The sequence below is a fragment of the Leptodactylus fuscus genome, chromosome 11 (genome assembly GCF_031893055.1).
Source record: "Leptodactylus fuscus isolate aLepFus1 chromosome 11, aLepFus1.hap2, whole genome shotgun sequence".
NCBI classification, from domain to species: domain Eukaryota; kingdom Metazoa; phylum Chordata; class Amphibia; order Anura; family Leptodactylidae; genus Leptodactylus; species Leptodactylus fuscus.
In genome coordinates, this window is record NC_134275.1 from 61,515,114 (window position 1) to 61,542,536 (window position 27,423).

At 43.0% G+C, this 27,423-nt stretch overlaps 1 protein-coding gene across 3 annotated transcripts in view; it reads right to left on the reverse strand.

Moving 5' to 3' along the window:
• The window catches only part of LPAR4 (lysophosphatidic acid receptor 4), a 169,930-nt gene that overhangs the window by 1,438 nt on the left and 141,069 nt on the right, over positions 1–27,423 (reverse strand). The window contains exon 1 of one of the 3 annotated variants that reach the window (XM_075259004.1): positions 26,572–26,780. The exons of 1 other annotated variant lie outside the window; for it this stretch is intronic. The gene's annotated coding sequence lies outside the window, so the exon portion shown is untranslated. Of the gene's footprint in view, positions 1–20,181; positions 20,458–26,571; positions 26,781–27,423 lie in introns of those variants that run through there. One more of the 3 variants, XM_075259003.1, reaches the window with a different exon arrangement.

Consider the following 27,423-nt stretch of genomic DNA (forward strand, 5'->3'; position numbering starts at 1 on the left):
AACAGAGACAATAAATTACAAAATTGTACATCTTTTTCTGTGATTATATAAGGTTACACAATTACATATTGTCAGACTGTATGAATACTATTAAATAATCCTAGTCAAGCCAAATCCTACTGACTTAATAGGGGTTTAATGGAATTTTTAGTCTTTAGGATACGTCATCAATATCAGATCTGTAGGGGTTTGTCATCGGTCACCCCCACCGATCAGTTGTTAAGAAGAGGTTGCGACTTAGCCTGTGATGTTTTTCCTCCTTGGTGGAAAAGCAGAACTTGCTCTAGGATTCCCAGCAGACCGTACATGGTCTAATAAGTCTCTGTACACCTCATGGTGGCCACGTACAGGTGATATCTACTCAATGAGATCTAGTGCTCCTTCCAACCCAGGCCTTTGATGTCACATTTATGAGTCATATGGCCCGTTTACCAGACACATCTACTATGTAATGTACGGCACTGTGCCCGATATGTAATAAAGAGGTTTAGTCCAGCTTTTCTGCAACAAGTCACCTCACCCTAAAGGGATTTTTCCCATTTTACAGATTCATTTTATTTCTAGAGCAACTTTATTTAGCGGTCCCAAACTCTTGAAGACTCCCAATCACTACCTGTCCATTTAGTTTGTATATGGATGTAATAGGAAGAGTTACAGAAGACTCTTATTGTCCTAATAGATGGATTCCTATAGGTGACCCTCCATCAAACGTTTATAGATTGTTCTGTGACTATGATATGTACATGGGAAACCATGTGTGAGATTGATAGAGTATAACTAAGTCTTGGATAGATGTCACGCCTAGGCACTAGTTGACCGATACAATAACTATAAGCTGAGGGTCATTTTTTTATTTTTACACAAGACATACTGTGGATCCTTGACCAAGTCAAGTTTCTTCTTTGCTTGAAAAACAATGGAGAAAGAAAATGGTGATGGCAACAAAACAAAGGAAGACTTTAGCCAACTTATCATGGAGGACCATATTTAACTTCGTCCAACTATTCCATATAGCCATATTTTATTCTCATCAATGTAAAGGCATACCTTATCTTACCATATCTTATCTTATCTTACCTTATGGTAAAAACAAGCAAACACAGTGTGTGGTAGTTATGCACAAACCAAGATTTACTTTGGAAAATTCCATGTTGAAGGCATAGAACGCTACGAGTGCTGGTCCAAAAAGATGGAGCTCATATCTTTGGTTCCACCATCAATGAAGGACATAAAGCGTCATCTGTTTGCACAGTGGGGGCTTCCTCGAAGATGTATCGAACACAGTAGCACAGTACAGATATCATTTCATAAGCGTTTTAACTATATTTACAAATCAGTAAAAATATCAACCACCATGTTAAATTAAAACATACAACATACTGTACACGATACATCTTTAACATAGCCAGTTGATGACTTTTGATGATGGTGGAACCATAGAGCTCATTCGGACCTCACTGGAGAAAGGCCTGTCTACTGTGTAGTGGGAAAGAAGGAGCATCTTGTAGAGGAAAGACATGTTTGGCCCTACCAATAAGTCGGCAACTGAGGCACCGATTTCCAAGAAAAAAAACCCAATGGATTCAGGTAACCTTAACCTACCTATCTTCGGGACTGGATTGATATGCTCGGTTCTGTTGACCGACTCCCTTTAAATAGATATTATTGTACTTGAAGGTGGTCTGTACCCCGGTGATGGGTGCCATTTTCCATCCATAAGCTATTTTGTGTCCTCTGTAGCCTGAATTACACTGTACATACAGATGGCTCATTAGATTATGGCGTGGTGAGGGAATGACTATACACGTGTACATTTGGGAGGCAAGGAGACCAGATGCACGATAAAAATAAATGATGGTCAACCATAGCAATATAATCATATGGGAGTCTGAAGTGAGCGTCTTGTGGTTGTGAGATATAAGTAGAGGTTTAACTTTAAGAGCAGAAGGCATTTCAGGATAGAGGAGAACAAGTTCTGGCAAAGCTTAGTCACATTAAACAAGCTACAATCTCTACCATAGCCTGCGCTGGCCGGGAGTCCTGAAATGTGTAAAATATGTTTATGTTCAGCTGTAACTGGATTCAGGTCCCAGAGTATAAATATCAGAATATACATATCCTCCGGCATATAAACAGCAATAGAGGGCAAGACATGAAGGATCTAGATCATGTATAGCTTAGTGGTACAGCGTTCTTTCCCTATGCACAAACTGGCTAGAATTTTCAGTAAGGGTATGCTCACACTTCAGTCCATTGCTCTCATCTGTCACAGGAGCAGGAAATTATTTGATTTTGTATTTAACATACACCTAAGTTATCATGAAGTTATTGATGCTTTTTAATAGGATGGGGACATAGGACAGTGTCGGATTGCTGGGACCCAACTACCAAGTCCCCCAGCGATCAGGAGAACTGGGATCAAGAGTCCTCCTAAAGTAGCCTTCTGAATGAAGCACCAGTTCACATGTATGACCAGTTCTCCATTCACTGCTATTGGGCTGTAGTTACTACCAGAGATGACAGTCCCTGCCACCCCATAGAAGTAAAGGCAGCGTCATATACAGATGCACAATGGTGTTCCATTCACAAGGAGGCTTAAGGAAGAATTTCAGTCTCCGTTCCCCCGATTGCTGGGGGAAAAAAAACACAGTCAGATTCCCAGTAGTTAGACACTTATCCCCTGACACAATAGTAGGGATAAGTGTTCTTAACAGCACAACCACTTCAGTTTTGGTTCAGAAGATCCATGGTGCATCTAGGTGTTGCAAAAATACTACTTTGATCACAGCTATAGAAGGACTACCATGTGCAGTGTCAGATATGTTCCTTGGGCCTAATACATGATATGATTCTGGGGCTCTTCAGCAACCCATGGCAAATAGATCATGGCGCCCCTCAAATATGGACAGTTATTGTTCTAGGCTCTGGGCCTACCAGAGGATTCTCTAGTGGACTAGTCTAACAATGGCAGAAGTAAAAATACATCCATAATAAAACTGGCCTATGAGTTGTAGATCCTCAAGACATCCTTGCTCCCTGGCAAAAATCAAGCTCCTTGCCCCTCAATGGGGCTATTCGTATGTTTGTTTTACCAGAGCAACCTCCTGTGGTCCTGTACAAAATTGGTCAAGCTGAAGAAAGCCAAGTTTCAGGGGTACTATGGTCTATTTTATAGGGTCCCTAGGGATGAAGAGCGGGCCTTCTGAACAATTTTATCTGGTGGGTCCAAGGAGCTTCAGTCCGACACTGCTCCCTTAGACTGGGGCAGCACATGTGGTAATCGTAAACCGCTGGCTGCCATTACGTCGATGGCAGACAACCCAATATGGTCTACAGTGGCAGCATTGCAGATGAGATTTAAAGAGTTGTTGTCTACACGCCATGACTAAAACCTGTAGCATGCCCATGATTCATTTAACTTTCCACCTTCACAATCCACAGAGAAACCTGCAGATGAGTAACAACAAAAATCACCCACTTCTGTCTAAGGCTACGTATGTTTGTCCAGGATGACTTTAGCCTTAGGGAAATTTTCAAGACGCCTCTCACAATGTAAGGTCAAACTTGCAGAAATACTAATCAGCGGAAACTTCCATAATACTACTTTCCCGAACTTACTCTAAATATACTCGAGTCATTGTTTAAAGGGGTTTACCCATGAACATAAGCTAGCCATATTTACATTTGTAGACCATTAAAAATTAAACATTTTTGTAAATATAATCAGATAAAAAATTTGCATTTCTAAAGTTGTGTGTTAACCATAACTCGTCCATAGCCTTGTACTGTCAGAGGGGGCGTACCTTACCGTCCAGGAATGACGCTGAACACTTCCCCAGTACAAGTCTATGGACGAGTACGGTCAGGAGGGGCGTTCCTCACCACCCAGCTAGACTATCAGGAGCGCTCCCTGACCTATACATGGCATGCAAGTCTCTCTCCATTTACTGGCAATGGACATGGCTATGAGCTGTCAGCTGTTATCCGTTTCATTTCTGCCTTTATTATTATGGTTCCAAATGGACACATTGAAAATCCCATCAGATGGGATATTTACCTCTACATTCCTATAGGATTAAAATACCACAAGGATCCCTTTGGACACTGAAGGCCATGAATCAGTCTATTTCACATCCAAATAAGCAGATGGATTCCTTGTCACAGATTCTATGACTACGTGTAGGAGTGGTAAGATTTTCACTGTTTGGAGCAAAGTAAACTATCGTAGGTTTTAGCTTAGAGTCACCGTAAGCCAAGTAAGACCCTCCAAGAAGACCCTTGTTTTCTTCATCCATTCAGACAACTGTCATAGCTGGATATATCTGCTCAGACTATTTCTTGGCATATTCCAGATGACTTTACAGGCCTTAAAGGGATATGCCAGTTATTTAGAGAGGACCTTTTACCACCTCCAACCCTGCTCCACCGATTCTGGAACAGTTGGAATTTTTTCTGTAGCCCCCACTGTTCCTGAGTATTCACTTCTGTTAATTTCAGCACAATTATCTATCCATCCATCACCCCACACACCAGCCACTTACCCCCAACATATGGGAATTAGGTAACTTGGAAAAAAAAAAAACTGAATACCCCTTTATACAGCACCAAGAGAACCTGCTCTGTAGTCTCTCACATTAAGAGAATTTACTTTAACTGAAATGTGTTGCCTGGTTTTGCAAATGGTCCATACTGGGTTGGCTGCATTGTCCATAGACGTCTATCCAAACTCTGATCACATACAGAATGTTCAATAAAAGGGACACAACTGTATATAATCGGTTATCTAATTTGGTTATATACAGTGTGCATCTGTCAGGGAAGGTTTTTTTGTAATATTAACTTTGCAAACGGATGCAAATATATACCATATGCTTGGCTCTAACTCACCTCCCCCTCCCAAAATAACCCAGACAAAAATGGATAGGATGTTGACCAGGATTCATCGTTCTTATTCTCTATGTCCAATAGCATAGGTCACCTGAAAGCTGCGTCACCATGAGCATTTTGGGGTTTAGCTTATCCACATCTACTAAGCCAGTGTAAAGGATATCAGCCCCTGTAGGGTGGATGAGTAATAGGGTCTACCAGTCACCTCTTATCCTTTAAGGGTTTGCTGCCAGTCTCTACTTTCTGGTTCCTCTTGACACACACAAAGTTTCGTTCAATTATTGGCTAAGAAAGGTCACCATTGTGACTAGCGAGTGGCAGAGCAGCATTTCCAGTGTGTCCAGAAGGGGGAAAGGACTAGGACTAGGGTTAAGCCGATCTTGAAATTTCAGGATCGTTTTTAAAATCAGATTTCTGATAATTTTTCAGCTGACCCAGATCCCAATTCCGATCCTAATGCAAGTCAATGGGATTTTTTCTTCTAAGATCAATTTCAAAAGCTATGAAAAGTTACCAAAAAATACGTAGAAGTTCTTAGAATGCATAGAAAGAGAAAGGGAACACTTAAATGGCCATAAAACATTGTTTTTTTAATCACTACACAGAAAATCTTTTTTGAGAAATGTCACATTTCGCATAACTCAAGCTCCCAGCTTCTCCAAGTAGCAGCTTATGGGCTGCCACGAGTTGTGCTTGGCTATTCTTCTGCTTCGTCCCTGCTTTACAGTATACTCACCTCTGCTACATCTCCAAGAGTAGATAGACAAGTCAATGTGCAGTAATGGAGACGTAGCAGAGTCCAGTATATGGCACAGCAGGGAGGAAACAGAAGAGTAGATAGAAGAGTAGATAGTATCTACTCTTCTGTTTCCTCCCTGCTGTGCCGTATACTAGATCCTGCTACATCTCCGTTACTATACATTGACTTGTCTAACTACTAGGGTTGAGAGATCGGGATTGGAATTCCGTTCCCGATCTTTTCTTTTTTAGGCAGGATCGGAACCCGATCGCTATCTTGAAATTTACTTGACCCGATCCGATCTTTTCCGATCCCTCAGCCCTAGCGTGGACCAGTAAAACATAGCTCCCAGAGTGTGTATGGGGCCATAGAAATGAATGGAACCGTATTCTATCCACAATTGTTAATGTGTTAAAAAAAATAAATAAATATGGGGGTTTTATTATTTTACTCCATTCTCCGCTTGCTTCACAAACGTTAATCGGCCGGACAAACCTTTCAGGAATATAAGAGCTTTGTAATATAGTCTCCTGACCGCGCACTAAGTGCTGCTGTATGGAAACACTACAGAAGTATTCAAGCCCATAGAGGACTTTTTCAGGTTTAGCTGTGTCCTGTGCATTGCTCAGACAGTCATAGGGGGTGGGGGGGCACTGTATGGATTTAGTTATTACTGCACGGTTTACAAGCGACATGAGGGACCTTGCACTATGGTAGGTTTCCCTCCTTATGGTACTCATGAGCACCGTGAGGAGGGAACCCAACCACATTGCAAGGTCCGTCATGTGGCTTGTAGACGTGCCACAGATTTTAAGCAGCTATATCCTCTACAAAAGTTTAACGCATTTTTCATTACAGATATGTGGTGGTTATTTGTAGTCTAGTTCAAGAGTATCATATCTGTCCTATGTGTGAACTCTTAAAGGGATTGTCCAGTTTCAGAATATAAGTGTTATTTTGTATAGTCCAATATACTTTCTGTATCAATTCTTCACAGTTTTCTAGATCTCTGCTTGTTCTCATTTTGTTTACTTCCAGTGGATAAAAGACACACCATGGTCACATGATATACCACCCATGATCACGTGATATACAGCCCACGGTCACATGATGAACATACAGGTGATCGACATCACAGCACTTTAAATCGGACATCTGCCTGGTAATGAACTGTGCACCTGTGTATCCATTACATGACCATGAAGTGTCCATCACGTGACTGTGGTCTGTATATCACGTGACTGTGGTCTGTATATCACGTGACCATGGTCTGTATATCACGTGGCCATGGGCTATATATCACGTGGCCATGGGCTATATATCACGTGGCCATGGGCTATATATCACGTGGCCATGGGCTATATATCACGTGGCCATGGGCTATATATCACGTGGCCATGGGCTATATATCACGTGGCCATGGGCTATATATCACGTGGCCATGGGCTATATATCACGTGGCCATGGGCTATATATCACGTGGCCATGGGCTATATATCACGTGGCCATGGGCTGTATATCACGTGGCCATGGGCTGTATATCATTTAACCATGGGGGGGTCCATCATATGACCATGGACTGGTTTACTTCAAGTGCCTACAAATGGGCAACAGCAAGCAGAGATCTAGAAAACCAGGAGGAATAGATACAGAAAATATATTAGAAAATTGTAGAACTTTTTGTTATATAAACATTTGTCTAAAATGGACAATGCCTTTAATATCAGAAACTTTAAACTGACCACATTGTGGGGATCTCACATGAAGCCCATTACCGAGACGAGGTGGTCATTTTCCATTTAATACTATGGCAGATATAAGAAGAGCCAAGTGAGCGGGCCGAGCTGTTTGGCGTCTCCCATTCATAATCATGGAGGCTGACCACATACGGTATATACTTGCTAGTATCACACGGCTTCTATTCTCAGAATTGGTGGGCTCAGGTGTCAGACGTCTGCCAATAAAACATTTATAGCCCTGGGCCATAAATGTGTATAGGGCGGCCATCTATACAATAGTGTTGGTGATGCTCATACAGACCACAGCTCATTAATAATTCAGGTTTTTGAGACTTGCTGTCACGTAGGATCTTTCCAGGAGATATAATCCTGTCCTGGTCAGGCGGTGGATGATTCATTACAGCACATTTGTCAGAGCGGAGTCTTGTACTGAGCCATTTCTCCAGCCATTACATGACCAGGACATTTATTTTACCCCTTAATTTATTTTATTTCCTAAATCTTGTGAGCTTACCCTTCCCATAGGAGAGCAGACTTCCCTATATACATGCACGCCTAGCTCAGCAAGTGTAAGTAGAGAAAGATGGAGGCCGCTTATCTTACTGTGAACAGAAGGATGGCTGATCCTTATCTGTCTGCCGATGAGGGAGCCGGTAGGACTCCATACACATTAGATGGCTGGCCAAAAGTGCCGAAATCGGCAGGTTTGGAAGACATATTACATCTAATGTGTATGGGCTGCTTAAGTCAGTAGTCATGGTGGACTTCCAGTAATAATTTAGGGAATGACTAACACAAATATTCTTCTGTTCAAAGTCTCCCACTGTCCCGACGTTCAAGAATAAGCGTCATATGAGTCTTCCTTAGCAATGTCCTTCCATGCACAGAAATGTACACGTACCGTGCATACAGATCTTATCACTAGGAACCCACGATCCCACATTGAAATCTAGGGAGCAATTTGTGGTTCCAAATAATTTGCCATTATATAATAAAGAATATTGTGGACATGTAGAAACCCCAAATCCTCTATACAGATTCCTAGTCAGTCTTTTCTTCACCTGGCATATGAGGCATAGACAGACTGAGGGGCCATGACCCAACCAATATTAACTTTTGCCTCTGATATCTACCCCATATACGAACCCCAATTCTATCATGGCATTATCTCACAATGTGTCCAAGAGAGGGTTTAACTGCCCATTACTAGAGCTAGGAAACTGAGGATGGCCCAATAGGCCGAAACAGCGCTGTCCATAGTTGGGAATCTGTTCCTTTTGGGACAGAAATACTGATTTAGCAATTAAATCCACATTATGATTAAAAGACTTTATAACTGAGTCGTTCATGATGTTAAGGATGCTGCCCTCTATAGGGTGGTGTACAGAGTGCACTCTGTTCTCCTAATTCCATCCAGGAGAATAGATTTGCATATTTTTTACCCATAATCCCTAGCGGAGCAGGAATGACTTGTAAGTCTCCGTACTGCCTATGTAGGCGAACACTCTCCCTAATGTGGACGAGTGCCCCCATGCCCTAGAGCTAGGAATACAATTTTACCTGCCAGCCCACAGTTATTACCCCTGACCACCCTATACACATACATACTCAGTTTAGCTTAGCATGTATGTGTACACGTAAGAATAAAGTGCTGCCTGAGATAGGAGTTGGATGCTCAGTTTGCTTTTTGTGACATTGAAATGCCCTAATGGTGCATGTGGACAAGGCGTGTCCTCCTTAGACAGCCCCTTTAACGTACTAGATCTGCACCCCATACTGCCTTTACCATATATGCAGTAAAACTTTGCAGCCTTATTATATAATACCTTATCCTAATGCAAAGACAGGGGGATATCTATAGAAGGTGCAGAGGTCGCAGTCTATGCCAGGCTACAAGGGCGGTCTACAAATTAAGATGCACTTACTATAGAGAACACACGGTAAGATGGGCCAGTTACATATTTTGCATTGGGACCAAGAAGCATCAACATTAATTCTCTATGCAAAAATACAGGTTCTCTAAAATGGTAACCTGCAGGTTGAAGCCTGATCTTAGCTGCCTTTACATTGCACAGTCTGTGTTGCAATAAGGCCTGTACTTAATAAAAGCAGCGGCGCCAGATCATATCATTTATGTAATAGGGACTCAATGTTTACACTGCAATGCACTTTTCATTGTGGAGCGCCATGTCGCAAGTAGGGGTAAAAACAACCAAGAATATTGGCCTCGTGCTCTTGTTTGGAAGATTGGTTGAATGCTCCTTCAGCCTTCCTTATATCCTGTGAGGTCTTTGAGGCATTTCCTGGACTAGAGTATATTGCAGTGAAGGATCTGTTTCGGATTCAGTTAATTATCTTCACAGAGATGTCTTGACCAGATCCTCAGCCCTGGGGGAAGGGGGCACATGTTCTCTTCAGAACAGATAAATGTCAGCCAGCCAACCCACCAACAAGCAAACACACATAGCAGGAATCCGGCTGGCCATATGCTCTGCCATCTCCCCCGACCTCTTAGCCAATGTCCTCTGTATTTTACAACAAAAACAGCAAGAACATTTAGAAGAAGAACACTGAGGGCTATAAAGTTCTCTACCACCATGTTCCATCATATCTGAACACCAATGCCAGGTTTGCATGTAACACAACAGTAATACGACTTAATTCGGCCATAGCCATTACATTATAGTTGGGCAAACCCACCATTCTTAGTGGCATTACAGATCCAACGCAAGTGAGGGTTTTCTCACCATCCTGTCAATGAGGTCAGAGGAAGGACCCTACTATCTACAGAGTATGGGATTGTTCTGACTCTCCGCAGACGGGCAATGTCAAGGTTTGGAAGTGACGAATGAGTGGGATCTGAACAGGGAGTTCAGTGACCCTGTGCATGAATCATTATGGGCCCCTTGTTTTCCCAATATCTCACCATACAGAACCCCTCTTACTACCAACCAATAAATATTAGCCATGAAGTTTATTAGCTTCGACGTTTACTAATAGACAGAAGAAAGCTACTGTTAAAGGGGTTGTCCAGCTCCAAATCAAATTTTCATACTGAAGACCTAGTCACAAGATGGCTCATCAGTATGTGACCTGTCAGGGATCAGACTTCCCCCAACTCAGAAGCCTCTGGGTACCAGAAGTTGTTAATGGGCAGCACACAGAGCACCGCTCCTATACGAGAAATAGGAACACCGCAGTCCCGGCAGACTCATCCTGTGCATAGGTCAATCATTTGAGGCCGGACAACCTCTTTAAAGTAATATGTCCCCTAACCTACTGTGCCACTGTACATGTAGAGCTACATAGGCCAATGGTATGGCCGCTTCTGGATCTCAACATGCCCATTCCTCTTGTTCTCAAGGGAGAAGGGTTTAACAGCGGCTTAGTCCCTTCTTACCAATGAACACAACTATGCTCAGCCAAAGTGAGTGTGCATGCGTGTGTGTGTTGGAAAGAGTAGTTGAGAGTTGAATATTCAGCTGACATATTTAATATGTGAGGACAGCCAAACCAAAGTGAGCCAAAACCTGGAGTGGGGATTACATAGACGATCAAGATCACTCCTGGTAACGCGAATATGGCCTAAGACTGGCATATATTTCATGTGCATGTTTCTGTCCTAAAGGAATACAGATATACATGGAAAAACAGTGGAAGAAAATCAAAGGAAAACAATGTCAGCATTGCAAGTGTGAGGAAAACAGGCAAGGATACTGTACAGGGTGGGCCATAAGTATGGATACACCCAGACATGGATACACCCAAGGTCTCCGAATCTCACTCCCTTGGATTACTATCTCTAGGGCCATTTGAAGGCTATGGTGTACTCTGTGAAGATCCAGGATGTGGGGCACCTGAAACAATGGATACAGGAGGCCTGTGGTAGCATTTCTTCTGTGGTATTGCTCTCGATCTGTCAAGACTGGGAGAAGAGAATCGCGTTGACAATTCTACACAATGGGCAGCACTTTGAGCACATCCTTTAGTGGGTTACTGTCATTGCTCCATATCACAAACATGTCAATAACTCAATAATGAATAAAGACATGTTAAAAATTAGCACACCATTGTTTTTCTTGTGCAATTCTCCATGTGTTTGATGTGTCTTCCCATAGAAAAAAAAAGTAAAGTTGAATCCAAAATGGCGGCTTTGCAGAGGGCCACCATGGGCTATCACCCGCCCTCAAATGTTTTCCCCCTTCCAGGTACTAATATGCTACAAACAGTAAGGTGATATCAGCAACCACTTCCATTGTATCTGGTGTATTCATACGTATGGCCCACCCTGTATGGTCCTGCTTATGTTAAGGCTAGGGCTACATGCTGACTTTGGCATCAACTTCTGTCACACAACCAAAGATCAATGGGTTACCTTGCGACTCCTTTACTCATGTTAGTGAGTGGAATCGCACTGTGACCCAGAGAGTGCCAAAACCGTGACTACTAGTCACAAAAAACTCAAACATTGTTCAACTTTTTTTTGCATTGGTCACACTATTCCCGGGGTGACAACGCAAGTCCGTTTGCTACGGTGAGTGAAGGAGTAACAGGGCAACGTGGTAATCTTTTGGCATTAGTGAGTCACGGACAAAGTGGATTTGTGGCTGTAGTTTTAAAGAGGAGCTTTCACCATCTTCACCAATTCAAGTTCTCATCTGTTAACAGTCACGGCTCCACTGATACCAGCGCATCTGGAATTTTCATTCTAGCCCCCACCATTCCTGAGTAACAAGCACACCGTTAGTTTTGCTGCTTGATGTGCCATTTAGACTACAATGTCAGGAGGGCAGAGCCAGACAGGAGGTGTGATTAAGAGTTGCAATCAGAGTTACCCAGTGTCAGAGCTCAGAACCATACCCCTTGTGTGCTCCTACCTGACACCACCCTCCTGACAGTACAGAACCTAAATAGTATATCAGGCATCAAAACAGTCATCACTGATTTCTCAGGAGTGGTGGGGGCTCGAGAAAAAATTCCAACTGTGCCAGAATCAGTGGAGCAGGGGCTATTAATTGATGCAAAGAGCTGGATTTGTTGGAGTTGGTGAAGCAGGCACATTAGCTTTTGATACCTGCGGGTTCACCACTGCCTCTCTTATTTGGAGTTGATATGTAATGTATCCCAAAGTAATGTGAAGGTGGGTCAAGGTGATGGAATATTAAAGTACCAAGATAGCATTGGCGTCTAAGTATGATATGTTACTAGACAGTTTGTTTCCCATGGGAAACACTTTGTTATTTGCTTCACCAGGTCATGTCAAGCTAATAGAGGAGTGGGTGTCTGCTTAGTGCAATATCAATGGGAAAACACAGGAACGCCTGTATTAGATGCCAGGTACATGGTTTTGTTCACCATGACAAGGGCTTGTTCAAAACCACCTTAAAGGTTGATCTGGTTTAGAAAACCCATCGTCAAATCCTCTAGTAGTGAATTCTGCTCAAGTAAGGGAGATTTTCATTCAGCATCCTCACCTGCTATGAATGGTGATCAGATACTATGTATCTTCTCTTTGGAGGACCGTGCAAATCTGTTCATTACATAGACTATTTATTTCAAAGGGCATTGAGTAATGCTTAATTCCTCCTGTGGTGGCGCTGCAGGGAAATACAACACTTACAACACTTAAATATCAGGGGACTTTGAACAAAAACTAAAATTTCCAGAAAGGAGAACCTAAATGAGGGGTATCAGGAGAATAAAAGCCGTCTGGTGCCCAGGATAGTGATCCCATAAAAAATTGGTTAGGTTTAACCCTTCACGATTCTCCATTACAGAGCAGTTGTGATTCTCCTTGCCAGTGCTGCTGAACTACAAAATGTAGTCAGTGAAATTATCATCCAAGCCATGTAATACAATACAGAGACTGTGTTTTCCAGCCTGAACATAGCTGTTTAAGGCTAAGATCCCACGTTGCGGAAATGCAGCTATATTTGTTGCAGTTTTTTGAGCCAAGAATGGCTACAAAAGGAATGGGAAATCTATAGGAAGCTCTTATACTTCTACCTTCTGCTCAATCCACTCCTGGCTTTGGCTCCAAAACACGCGGGAAAATCTGCAACAACAAAAAAAAAAAAGTTGCATTTCCGCAACGTGGTGCCTCAGCATTAATCATGGTTGTATGGTAATACTTTAGCCCCACAGACTTCTTGTGGATACTACAGAGATGTCAATTAACTGAATCGAAATACATTGTGAAACGGAGACAGACTGAAAAACTCATCCCTCTCACATAGATAACCAATGGCCATTTCAGAATTTCCATTCAGCATCTAAACCATGACATGATGAAAGAGTACCCATCACCAGATGAAGGAAACCGCAATAATTGTGCACTTAGCATTGACATTGCTTCAAAGGGTTGTCTAGTTTAGCTAATGAAGGTCCCTCAGATACGTGGATTGGTAGGGGGGTGACTATTGGGTTGGTGGGGAGGGGGTTTCTTCAAACTCTTGACATCTGTACGTCGTCTAGGACACATTGCATTTTTTCCAAACCACAACATGATCAATCCCTGAAGTGCGACCCTATTAACTGCAAAGGTATCCATGTAAAAATGTAGTCACTGGGCAGCACCATAACCACAGAAGTGATCCCATACACATTTCCTAGAACTGTACCTTACAATTTCTTTTAAAGGAGTTGGCCCCTATGCACATGACCGTGTGCTAGCCAAGTTTTCTATGGCTAGTACACTTACCAGTTATCAGTCCCAGACACACCACAATGTAACATCCAACTTATGCAGGGGGCCAGGGTAAAATGTAGGACAGATCGTATTCATGTCCATTTGCGGACTGGGCTCATTATTGAAACCTAAGGGTCCAAGGATAAGGATATCATCCATACACCATCCGTCCAGATGTCTAAACAGACCCGTACATTCACTCGTGTTCATGTAGGCTTAGGGCAAAGTTTTGTGCTCAACCACTGCTGCCAAGAGTGAACTTGGCTTTACAGATGAAGTTCCGAAAAACCTTTCAGAAGTCATAAGAAACACGTGCAAAGGGCTATAAATAAGTCTATATCATGACGTAAAGAAAAAGTCATTGTACTATGATGATTTTACCATAACAACTAAACAGAGAAGAAACATCTTGACATTCTTGGCACACGCTCGCCTGTCAGTTTTTGAGATAAATTCCGAGAGTATACAGATGTTAGAGAACAAGACCTCTGCGCCATAGAGAGTAATTAAAACACATTAAGTAAGAGATATTTCCACAAAACACCAGATTTTTTCCATGGGATAGAGATTACAAAAAAACAGTTAAATTTTTTTTTTTTTGTGCTCCAAAATGGTGCCCCTCTTATCCTTAGTCTGTGTCTGGTATTGCAGTTTCACTTGGATAAGGTTGAGCTGAAATACCAGACAACCTGTGAACAAGACTGTTTCTTTGTTTCTTCCATCCTTTCCTCAAGTTGATCACAAAAGATTTCCTTACAAGGAATCCTTCCCCTCCATGGATACCCCGAGGCACCTCTTGTAAAGACAACGAGTCATAATAGACCTTCTTATCCCAATTATTACAGAAGGTGTCTAGACTTATAATGTAAAATATTATCTTTACAGATGTTTGTTGGCATCACCTGTCAGAAGAATTATTGTTCCAATTTTGGTTAGGTTCTTGACGAAACTAAAGGTGGTGAAAGGATATATTGCCCTTGTAAATGGCGTCACAGATAATAAACCGCAACATACCTAAACCCCATTATCACAGATGTCCATTCTAAAAGTTTCCATCCTAAAATACGTCCCGCCACCATAAGTTGGTATGTCACCTTACAAGAACATTTGGTTGATAGCCATCAAATGTCAACATTGGCTTCTAGAAGGGTAACACAACCTTCAAAAAACTTTAATACTCCTCTGTTAGGAAACGTTCACAATGTTCATAACAGAAGCCACATATTCATCTGCCAGATTTGTCATGCCATGGATAGCCTCGCACCCAACACATCCCAGGTTCCAACATGATGTACGTATTTTTGACAATAGAACCATGTTGTAGTATTATATTTTCCTATCAAATGTGATGAAATTCTTTCATGACAAGTCTCCATCCCTGTTCAGAATAGAACTTTACCAAGATTGAAACTCAGGGGGTCCGATAACTGGGGCTTCCACCCTACACAAGAACAATGGTTCACTGTCCACCGGGTACATAGAAATAATGGTCGAGCATGTGTACTGCCACTCTGTTCAAAATCTATGGAAATGATAGAGTTACAATTAGTGCAATATTTGGCAATCTCCACCAGTCCCATAGAGTATGAAGAGAACGGCAGTGTAGGTGTGTGATCATCGATATGCACACAGACGGGCACAGGACCCTTGTTCCTGTAATTGATAGAGTTCCCAATTGATAGACTGCCACCTATCCACATATAGGCGACAAGTTTAAGCCTTGGTACATCTCCTACTCGAAAATATAATTTCTCCCCAAGGAACCATGCATGTAGGACATGGAGTGCCTATGATACATAATACTCTATGAGCGTTTATCAATGGTATGATAACTACTGAGTGGGTGATGGTGGTCAGGACTCCATTTTGGTCAACAATGAGTCTTCCCATTCACATACACATTCAATACCTTTCAGTGTTGCGGTCTTCACTATGTATCTAAATACGTATGGGTGGCTTGTTGGCGCTCCCCTAATAACAAGCACCTGGTGCCCTGGTTGCCTGTCCCTCTAGCTACACCCGTTGTTTCTTGGCCAGCAGTTATTCCTCCTCACCACTTCATACTCATCCATACTTTGTTAGGCCAAATGTGCATGTGTTCTCAATGGGGAGAGGGGAATAGGTTGCTGCCAAACATCTCTAGAGTCAACTCCTTTATCCTGAAAACAAAAGAACGGACATGAAATACAACGCGCCCAATTTATTTTCCATGATATCTGCCAAATGAACAACAAACCGTTGAGCCTACATTCACACCACCGAGGTGCAAAATGGCCATGAAAAACATCCATTTTCCACGGCCGTCTTGCACTCCAGGGGTGGCGGTTTTCATGGATCCCCCAACACATGATTGCATGGAGGGGACCATGAAACCGGACAAAAAATAGGACATGACTTATGGTTGCCCCCATTGACAGACAAAAAACGAATGTCACATGGCCATTATTCATGATCATGTGAACATATCTTTACACACATCAGATCGGCAGGTTTGGCCAACTTTAGTCCATTGTGTATGGCCACCTTTACTATACGTGGTTTCTTTCTATTGCTTATTCTACAGTTCATCCAAACATGGGTTACTTTTACATTCTTAGTAAGATAAAGACAAGTCCATGAGGTTCAATCACAGGAATAAAAAGGCCATCAAGAAGTAGCTCAGATTTGTCCATACAGCAAAGAACCTTGTAAATATATAAAGAAGCCGACACCTGTTTGGTGTTATACTGCAGATCTAGTAGTTGCCATTATCATAGTCGGTGTCACTTAGTTTTCTACCATGAGAGGACTTTCTAGATATGATCTTAGCTTCTGCTAATACTGTGGGCATCTATCCACTTCAATAGTGCATGTCCACATGTATAACAAGGTGAACTAACAATCTGGAGACAACATGGAACAAGCAAGAACAAAAAAAACAAGGGTAGTCAAAGCTTGGCATACAGGCATTCATCCACAACTAGTTCATCGCTGTTCATAGGAGCAGAACACTGGTAGTGTTGGATCCATCATATAACATACACCATTGGCACCCCATGGGGTCGGTCATGGTGTCGGCCATTTAACATTTTAACAAAACAGTCATAGATATGAACACAGCCATAAATGGTGGTCCTTCAGGTGAATGGCCAACCATGTGGCCTATGACAGTCAAGTCACAGTTTGTACTTTGTTACCGTCTCCTGCTCAGACTAAAGATATATTCGCACATGGCAGATTTGTTGCGGAAATGTCTGCTAATGAAAATCAGTTTCGCACTTGTGAATGGGCTGGTTTCTTCAAACCCTATTCTCATGGGCAGACATTTCTGCGGCAAATGTGTCACGTGTAAACTTACTCTATTACCATCTATGTCATGAATATGCCTTAAAGGTTTGTCTTACAATAATAACGCATCACAGAAGAGGTGACAAGCGATCGATCACCGGAATGGAACCCAACTGATCGTGACAATGAGGGTCCGGCGTCCTCTATCCAAGCGACGATCGGGGTCTGTCACTTGGGAGTAGTGTTCGATTGAATACTACGGTATTCGAAATACTCGTACTCGATCGAACACTACTAGCTGTTCGAAGTTTAAGGTTCGCTGCAGAACCAGCGTTGATTGGCAGAATGCTATACATTCTGCCAATCAACGCTGGTTCTTCTCTTACCTTTAGAAGTCTTCTCCGTGCAGCGTCCCCGCAGCGTCTTCCGGCTGGAATTGACTCTGCCTAGGCATCCGGCCTAGGCAGAGCCGACTGCGCATGCGCGGGCATGCCCTCGCATGTGCAGTCAGCTCTGCTCAGGCGTCGGGCCGGGCAGAGCCGACTGCGCATGTGCAGTCGGCTCTGCCTAGGCCCCGACTGCGCATGTGCAGTCGGCTCTGCCTAGGCCCCGATGCCTAGGCAGAGTGAATTCCAGCCGGAAGACGACGTGGGGACGCTGCGCCGGGAGAAGACTTCAAGGAGAATCCAGTCCGACCGTCACTCGTGGACTTGGTAAGTATAATTTTATCAAATTTTGCGTACCCCTGAAATGAGCATTTCCCCCCCATAGACTATGATGGGGTTCGAAATCCATTCGAACAGTTGAATAGTGAGCGGCTGTTCGAATCGGATTTCGAACCTCGGACATTTTAGTGTTCGCTCATCTCTATATATTATGACTATGGGACAAGCAAGAAAAACACTAACTATATAAACTATATCTTGTTACTGTAGGACAGAACCCGTAAGGTACAAAGTAGCGAATACACACCTAGAAAGTACCCCATGGGAATGTTAAACATTGTATAAGATTGTATAAGATTATCACATATCAACAGACAGAATGAAGACGCCAATTAACAAATGGAAACAATTCCTACAGTATACCATAAACACGAAAGGTGGTAAAGCGAGTCAGTGTTGTAAAATCCTGTATATAAAGCTAGTGAGTACTGTACATCACAATAGTGAGCTGTGCCATATACAATTAACACATTACATTTTCTGCTTGCAAATGCCAAAGGAATTCCTTCCATCCACCCAGAGTAAAACGCATCTGCTTCTATTATGTCTGACACTCATTAAAAGTGTGTAAACTGCCCCCTCCCTCCCCCCTCCAGGCTCTGGCCCCTTCCCCCATTGCAGAGGTTTCTCCTGTTTACACTACAACCTCCTGTCCATCCTCCCAACATCTGCATCAAAGTTCACAGTTCAATTTAGAAGAACAAGGTCACACCCAACCCTATAGATCTGCTAATATAGAGGATGTGCCATGGACTCATGTGCTAGGTGACACTGTAGTCCGAGCGGGTCCTGGAATTTTTTTTTTTTTTTTTTTTTTTTTTTACATAGGATGATAATATCTTATGCACAAGTCAAAGAGGTTTGCAAACAAGTCTAGGACTGAATGACAACTTGTGAGCACACAATACTAAGATCACAAATGTCACATCTAACAATAGTAAATGTGGTCATGTAGAAAGTCAGCAGGTCTGGATTTCTGGCGACTGTCAGATTGCACCTCGCGGTGCAGTCACTATCACTAGGTACAAAGTAGCGGAGTGCCATTGCGATCAAGGTCACGTGACTACAAGTCGCTGTGTAGCCCTGGGCTAACTTCACCATTCTTGGCTGGCAAATTAGTCTTAGGACATAGAGAGGCGACCATGTTTATTAAGAGGTCCCGATGATCTTCATCACACATGATCACTTTGCCATAGACCGCTTCGATAAATATCACTTCTGATCATGTGCCAATATGTAAGAACCCTTTGGCCATGAGTGATGTTCTTAGTTACCTTCTATGGTACAATACGGAAATTGTAGAATATTCTACTATATAACAGTAAAGAAACGTCTTTTGCAGCATTGGAAGTTTCTAAGTATTATTTATTTATTTATTATGCTTATATAGCGCCATCATATTCCGCAGCGCTTTACAGATATTGTCAGTCACTGTCCCATATAGGGCTCACAATATACATTCCCTATCAGTATGTCTTTGGTGTGTGGGAAGAAACCGGAGTACCTGGAGGAAACCCACGCAAACACGGGGAGAACATACAAACTCCTTGCAGATGTTGCCCTTGGCAGGATTTGAACCTAGGACTCCAGTGCTGCAAGACTGCAGTGCTAACCACTGAGTAAGTCAACTTTGCCATCCAAAAATCGACACAACGCAATCGCCAACATAAAACGTAAATCAAATCCAAAATCTCTTAAACAGCGAAGATTATTCTGATCTTGCGCAGGAACCACATTGCCTTCCAAGGGACCTTTGCCTGTTTCAACCCTATCCTCAGGGATCTGGCAGCTTATGAACACGCCATCAATCCTTATAGGCTTTTAACTAGCAAGGATATTGATCTACAAAGCTAGATTGCAATATTCTGAGCGTCCAAGTACGTGACCCGCATGAAAAAAAATCAGGGGCTTGGAAACAGTCAGCACAGAGTGTAGCAGAGTTGGAAACTTTTTGCAAACTAGAGTTTACGGTAGTTTTTTAGAATTGACATTGTAAGTGCGGTCATAAGATTGGGCGTAGAATTTATGTTAGATAGATAGATAGATAGATAGATAGATAGATAGATAGATAGATAGATCTGCAGACACCATACTGAAGGTTTTTCCAAGTACAGCGATGAATCCCATAGAACTTACCCCTATAAGGAACCAGATCCTGAGTTTCCTGTAGCCCCTGCACATATGACAATAATTACAAATCCACATGCATGTCCATGTTTGCAGGAAATCTCGCTCTGCGCAGCTTAAAGGGCAGTTGTCCAGTTCCTTACTCCTCGAAATTCAGCTAATCCTCCCAATGTGAATGCAGCAGCTGTTATCACCAGTCCTTTGTTAGACAAAACCCAGGCTGAGCATTACAAGCAGCATGCCCTGCAGAGGAGACCGCTCAGAAGAATAGGCCTAATGTCTGGGATGGATCTGAGAGCAAGGGGACCCTTGGGGGTCTCAATAGGAAATGTTTTCTATTGGATGAGGAATATTATTAGACTCGCAGTTCCCTCCCAGTCCCCTGTGCTTGGCCATTCTTTGCAAACCAATCACACTCTATATAGAGTTTATAAAGAGTCCTGCCAGGGGAAACAGCTCCCCCCACCACCACAAAAGAATCCCCATCATAAGCTCTGCTGCTAATGAAGAAAACCCATTTCCTGGTCAATTAGTTTGCAGGAGGAGTGTAAATGAAGGAGTCTCACTGTCCCAAGGAAACATGTAGAATGTGTGTATACTGTATGTAGCAGAGCTGTGTTTGTTATTTCATTCCCTCCGACTACATTGTCAATGTGCAGAGACAACTCAGAAAACTCATTAGATATAACAGTACTCTGCACTAGACAAACTCAACAGAAGGATACATCTGTCTATCCATGGATCCAGGCTTCTTTGTGTGTGTGTTTTACAAGTCTTTTTTGGGTGGTGTTCTTCTCATTTGTGACAATTTAACATTCATTTTTCAGATTTTTTTTTTCAGGAGTTTTTACTTTTGGGACTGTCTCCAAAAAATCCACCATATATAGAGAATGCATAAAACAAAGATGTCCCAGAAACTCAAGAAAGTGAAATGAAGAAATATTAGGGCTCGTTTACACGGGGCAAGAGGGGGCAGATTCTGACGCTGAATCCAGCTCAGCATCCGACATCTGCCCCTCCACAATAGAGGTCTATGTAGAATGCTAGTTTCCTTTTTTCCGTGAGTGGTATGTTCCAGATCACAGAAAAAAAAGAAGCAAGTTGTCCTTTCTTCAGGTGGATTCCACGGCTGAGTCAGCCCCGGCATCCGCTTCGCGACAGCACCCTCTGGACTAGGCCCATTCATTTGGGTCTACCCCGGAAGGGGAAGCCACGACTGTCGTAGCAGGCGCATTTTGGTCCAATTCTGATGCGGCTTCCCGCATAGGCAGTAAGACACATGACACTTAGACAGATGTGAGATACATATGACAACACAGGGACAACTGCATTTGACTGGACTTTGACCAGATAGATCGCCAAACGCATTTCCAGGGCTTGACTTAGAAGAACAATAAACCCCTAAGACATCTGTTTTCCATGTACTATTTGCAAAGCCATTTCCCATTACATCTCTGGCCTAAGATCAGACTATTCAGGCTTCTCCCTCATTTACTGCAGCGACAATTAAAATATTATAAACAGTATAATAAATCTCGCCAAGTTCTCCGCGCTACGGCTGGGACCACCATACATGTCACGTAACAATGACAGCTGTGGTCAAGCAAGCTGAGCGCATGAATTTCTCTGGAAATTTCGTCCCATGACAGTCCGATAACAATCCCCGATAAAAGTCGTGTGGGGATCATTACATGGCCTGAACCAAAGGTCTCTCTAATATGGAGCCAAGTTTTCAATCTTCACCATGTATGTGTACTGCATGGGGTCTTAAGATAAGGGGTTCTCCAAGACTTTATTATCAATGACCTGATCTTAAGAATCAGTTATTGATATAAAGTGTTGAAGAATCCCTTCAAGGCTTTCCATGTTGTATATATAGGTTAAGATGCGGGAAGACGTTAAGAAGTGATAAAGGAGCATCAAGCAATGCCAGTAATATAGCAGGCTACGCCCACTCTTTCAACACCTTATAGAGGTCCTTATACACAGTGGTTCTCCATTCCATAGTTATTATGACACATTTTGGTTGTCTGCCCCTTTATTTTCAAGATGGCCACAGAAAGGATTGTATCTGCCCTCCTCCACTGCCTTCAGATGGCCCAGAGCTGGCGACATTAGTAAGGTGTCCACAAACTGCCATGCAGGGGTGATGAGGTGTCCTTGGTCTCCTGCACATGGGTAAACATAGGCCGGAAAACCAAGTCCGTACATCTGTTGGGTTTCTCATCCTGAACCCAGTCAGACATGGTCTCCAAGCATTATCTAGGGGGGAGTATACAACATTTTACAAAAAGGGGGTTTACTGGAAGGGGAGCAGCCCACAAAGTATAATGCCCTCTTTGTGCCCCTACACAAGGAGTCCGGCATGAGCACTCACTTTCCGTAGGATTCCCCATTCCTGTGACTGGAGCCCACTACTTTATAGTAATGCCAACACAGCACAAAGAAGGAGTGGGCAGGCCGAAGGCCACTGAATACCAAAAAGCTTACTCCCCACTAACTCCCCAGACCCTGCAGCTAACTAATAGAAGCATGCAATGGTGACTAGTATGGCCTGGTACGTCAAATGACAATGATCATCTAAGGAGAGCAGTGGCCAGCCCAACAGGAAAAGACAGATTTATCCAAAATCTGCTCGTGATCCATGATGCTAGGAATCCCTATCGTGTCACGGCCATATTGTCCCATACCGTATACTGTACACCCTCTTGCATGTGCCATGATATTAGAAGTCCTTGCGGCTCTATCCAATGTTGTATACAGCGTTTCTGATTGTGTAGCCCCTGTATGGATATACGATGCCTCCATACAACAGGTCTCCTAAAAGCATAGATCACTATGACACGAGAAGTCATGGCCTCTGGACCAGATTCAGTCCGGGAAACGCACGCTCCACATTTTCCATACCATTGCTGTCCATGTGGAAGGCTTTCATACAACATTCTATGGATGGAAAAATGGCTGATATCAGTTATCACATGTGCATTAGAGCCTCAGGTTTTCAATCCTGAACGCAGAACCCCTTGAGGCTCTGACACCCCCCTTTGTCCTTATCCCTCATTTACATATTTCTAAAATCATCTTTTTCAAGGAAACTATTGGACAACCTAAATGTATGAAGGTGCTCCGCATAACGTCCTCTACAATGCTCTGTGTTTGGTTTGCTATTGACTGTCCTGGTGATGGAATCCCTTTAAGGATAAGGATACTTTAAAGCGTCGTGCACACCACTCCTCTCTACCTCCATGTGCCTTTGATTTTACATGTGACATGCTAGATTACAGATGCTTCTAGAAAGGAATGTGATGGCACATGGAGGCGCCATATGGTGGCAGACAGACTACATATTTTGCAAGACTGACCTGTAGTGACTTTGTGTGCCACCGTACAATGTCCGTCACAGTCACGCGCATTAGCTAAGAATGTATTTACCAATGTGGGAGGCCAAATGTTATATTGACGTTTTAAAAAAAAAAAAAAAAAATTTAAGAAGTCCTGGGAGGCAAAATTCAGAATTATTATAGGAATTCCCCGTACTGCTTTGATTCCAGCTATGGGTCCAAATACGCAGGTCACTGGCAACCCTATATACGCAAGACATTTCTAACAAGAACAGACAAAGCAGAAAATAAAATGTAGCAAGCTGATCAGTGCAACTGGGGCGCGTCCAGTTCTAGCATCTATGGTTATCATAGATGAGCGAGTACTGTTCGGATCAGCCGATCCGAACAGCACGCTCCATAGAAATGAATGGATGCACCTGGTACTTCCGCTTTGACGTCGGCCAGCCGCTTAACCCCCCGCGTGCCGGCTACGTCCATTCATTTCTATGCGAGCGTGCTGTTCGGATCGGCTGATCCGAACAGTACTCGCTCATCTCTAGTTATCAGCCTTTTCATATGATTGTCAGGTCCAAATGTGTAGCAATGTGCAGCAATACTGTAGCTGGCAATCTCTGGTCTTTACATACATACAGATAAAAAGTGTTACCAGCCAGATAAGTCTTTAAAGTTATGCCCCCCCAAAATCAATATCTGTGCTGTGTAAGGGCCTTTAGTAAGTGTATAAACTTATCTTTATGGCCACAAACCAATGAAACAACACGAGAGATCATCATCTTTTCATGGCTATACAAGTCAGTGTGCAAATCCGGCCGGTCTCCTTCTTCTGCCCCGCAAAACTGGACAGGAGACGGAAACCCGGCAGTCAGCTTTCAATCCCATTCACTTGAATGGGTTTACAGAGGTGACCACCGTGTGCATCTTCTGCCTCTCCGCGGGGAAATAGATCTTTTTATAACCGGACAAAGTCCTGCATGTCCGACTAAAAAAAAACAACAACAAAAAAACCCCAAAAACAAACGTTTCCCCGCGGACAGGCAGAAGACCCAGACACGGCGTCACCTCTGCAAACCTATTCAAGTGAATGGGATTGAAGCTGACCGTCCAGTTTCCGTCTCCTGTCCAGTTTCACAGGGCAGAAGACGGAAACCAACCGGATTGGCTAAACCGGAGACCGGGCGCAGATGTGAACCCGCCCTAACCCCTACTAGTTGTCAATATGCAAATATGCTCAACTACAGTATACATATTCTATGTAAGTGCAATTCCTAAGCTTGGGTGAACATCTGCGCAGATGTCCAGGATGCACCAGAAAGGAGTCCAATAAAACTCATTGTACTCATCTCTAGGTAAGGCCCGATTCACATCTGTGTTCAAGATTCCATTCAGGAAGTTCGCTTGGGGAAACCCCAAATGGAAACCTATACACAGAGAAAAGTGGTTACCTGGGGAAACACATGGACCCCTTACACTAAAATGGGGTCCATGTGGTTATCGAACAAAAATGCTTGCAGGAGTTTTCTCTGCGCATGTTTCGTGTGTAAACCACATGGACCCCTTTATAGTCTATGGGGTTCACGTGATTTTCCCAGGTAACCGCTTTTCTATATGTATAGGCTCTCATTCAAGCGGGATCCCGAAGCAGACTCACTGAACGTAGATGTGATCTGGGCCTAAGTACTAAGGTTTATTTTTATCATAGTGACCACTAAACCACCTATAAGGACCTGTGGGTGGTTTAGTGTCCCAAAGACCTCAAAGATAGACCTCTATTTCTATCTAAAGATCACATTATAGTATGTGGGGGCAATGAGGAGATAATATTCTGTAGGTGGGCACTAAGGGAGAAGCATATCATGTGTGGAGGCATAAGGGCCATTATACCATTTGTAGGAAGAAGGGAACTGTGTGGGTGCATAAAGTGTGGGAGACCTATAACAAGGTATCATAACCTGTAACCAGGGGACACAACTAGCAAAAATTTCCAGTTTGCAAAACAAAAGCCAAATTTTCTTTCCAAACGTTGCCACATCTCAATCACTATCTTTGAGATTATCTAGTTCCTTTTTTTTTTTACCCCTAGACCACATTTACTTGCTTAGTATTGTGCAAAACAGATACATTTGCCACATGATACAGAGGAATTTTGGTGCAAATTTCTGGTGCTTTTAAACTAGGTATACACAACAGCCTTTGTCACATCGCATGACATCACCTAAGAAAGGGGCAAGTGCCTCTTTTTAGTGCTTTCTGATCTGACATGCATTTTTTACACTGCCCATGTACTGGAGGGCATTTGCAACTTTCTTGCAGGCAAAAGTGGTGAGGGCAACAAAATATCAGGAAAAAAAAAATGCAAGTGCATCATAAACATGGGCAGAAAAAGGACACAAAAAGGCTCAATTTGCACCCCCACCAAAATTAGTAAATGTGCCCCATAGACTACAATGCAAGTCACATGTGAGGATGTCAATAACTTGGTTTTGTTTCACAGCGACATCACAAAGCTAGAAAACAACATTCGACCGCGAGTCCCACAAATGTTTTTGGCCACATAACATGTTAAGAAATTTGTTTTTGCAAGACGCATCTCCAGGTAACCCTAGCCTTAGCGTACTAAACATCAGTACGGTTTTCATGGTGCATTTTTCACCAAAACCACCCGTAAAAACATATGCAACTTATAAACCAACCCTTAGATGGCCAAAAAAAAATCATCACAAAACACAAGGACCCTGGATTTATAGAAATTCCATCGTCTTGTTGTGATAGAGGTTTCGATAACCGTAAATTTTACCCAATGTTTCGGTCACACCACAAGGGACAAGTCAAGGCACCGATGTCTAATTCTAGCTATTTTCCCATTTCTTGACATCTCCCGTTGTAATGGAGTTCTGGCCACGCTGGAACTTGTTGTCCAACAGCCATTGGATGGCCAGTCATTGTTCACTCTCGTTTTTCATTTTGGATTACATCGCCAGGTCCTTGCCAGGAATGAAGACTGAGCAGTATTGTGACTCTCATCTCCAGAATACGCAAGCCTAATTGTCTAGCTTACCTTAGTCTTGACTGGAATATCAATTCATCTGGTCCTTGGCCAGCTGCCGGCTTTCACTGCTAGCCCGAACTATTGAAAGCGTGAATGAGAGGAAGACAGTCCTTTATTATCTTGCATCAGGAGGAACAATCTGATCCGAGGACAAATCCTTTCTATCTTTGGGCTTTTCTTCTGGTTCTCTTCAGTCATAATAAAAATCATTACAAATAGCTGAAAAAGTTTTACTATAGATCCTTCTCTTTCCTAAGTAATGGGTCTGCAGGGCAAAAGCAAACATAGACCCGCCTCTGTCTCCACATCATGTGTAAGGAACTGCAAAGCTGTTTCATTAACCTCACATGTGCCAGCGAGGTCTCCAACCACTGCTGTGGTTACAGGGCGATGCCGAGAGGCCACAGATGCGGCGTTGCATACTAATGATAATCCTACTTCTTAAGGAAAAAGACATGAGAACTGTTACCAGCTAAGGCAGCTTTTTTTGGTGTCCTCTTACAACTTTGCTATCTTGGAATAAGCTGTTGCAAAGTTCATCCTGAGCTCCCTGGTTCATAAGGCGTCATGTACATAACTGTGTGCATGATGTCGGCCGTGACTGAACAGCCCAGGGGACATACAGATGTCATCTGTTTGGAGCCCAAGCAGTGGCCGTGCTTCCACGGCCTCATTCACTAGGAACACAGAGCACGGCTGCAAAATCAGAAAGGAATAGGACCTGTCTTGAGTTGGAAATCATGGTGGTCGCGTGCATGGACCCATACAAATGAATGGGTCAGTCTGCTATAGCACACTCTAGAATAGTAAACTTAGTCGTGTGTATGAGCCTTAAGACTGTGTTCAGACGACTGTGCCGAA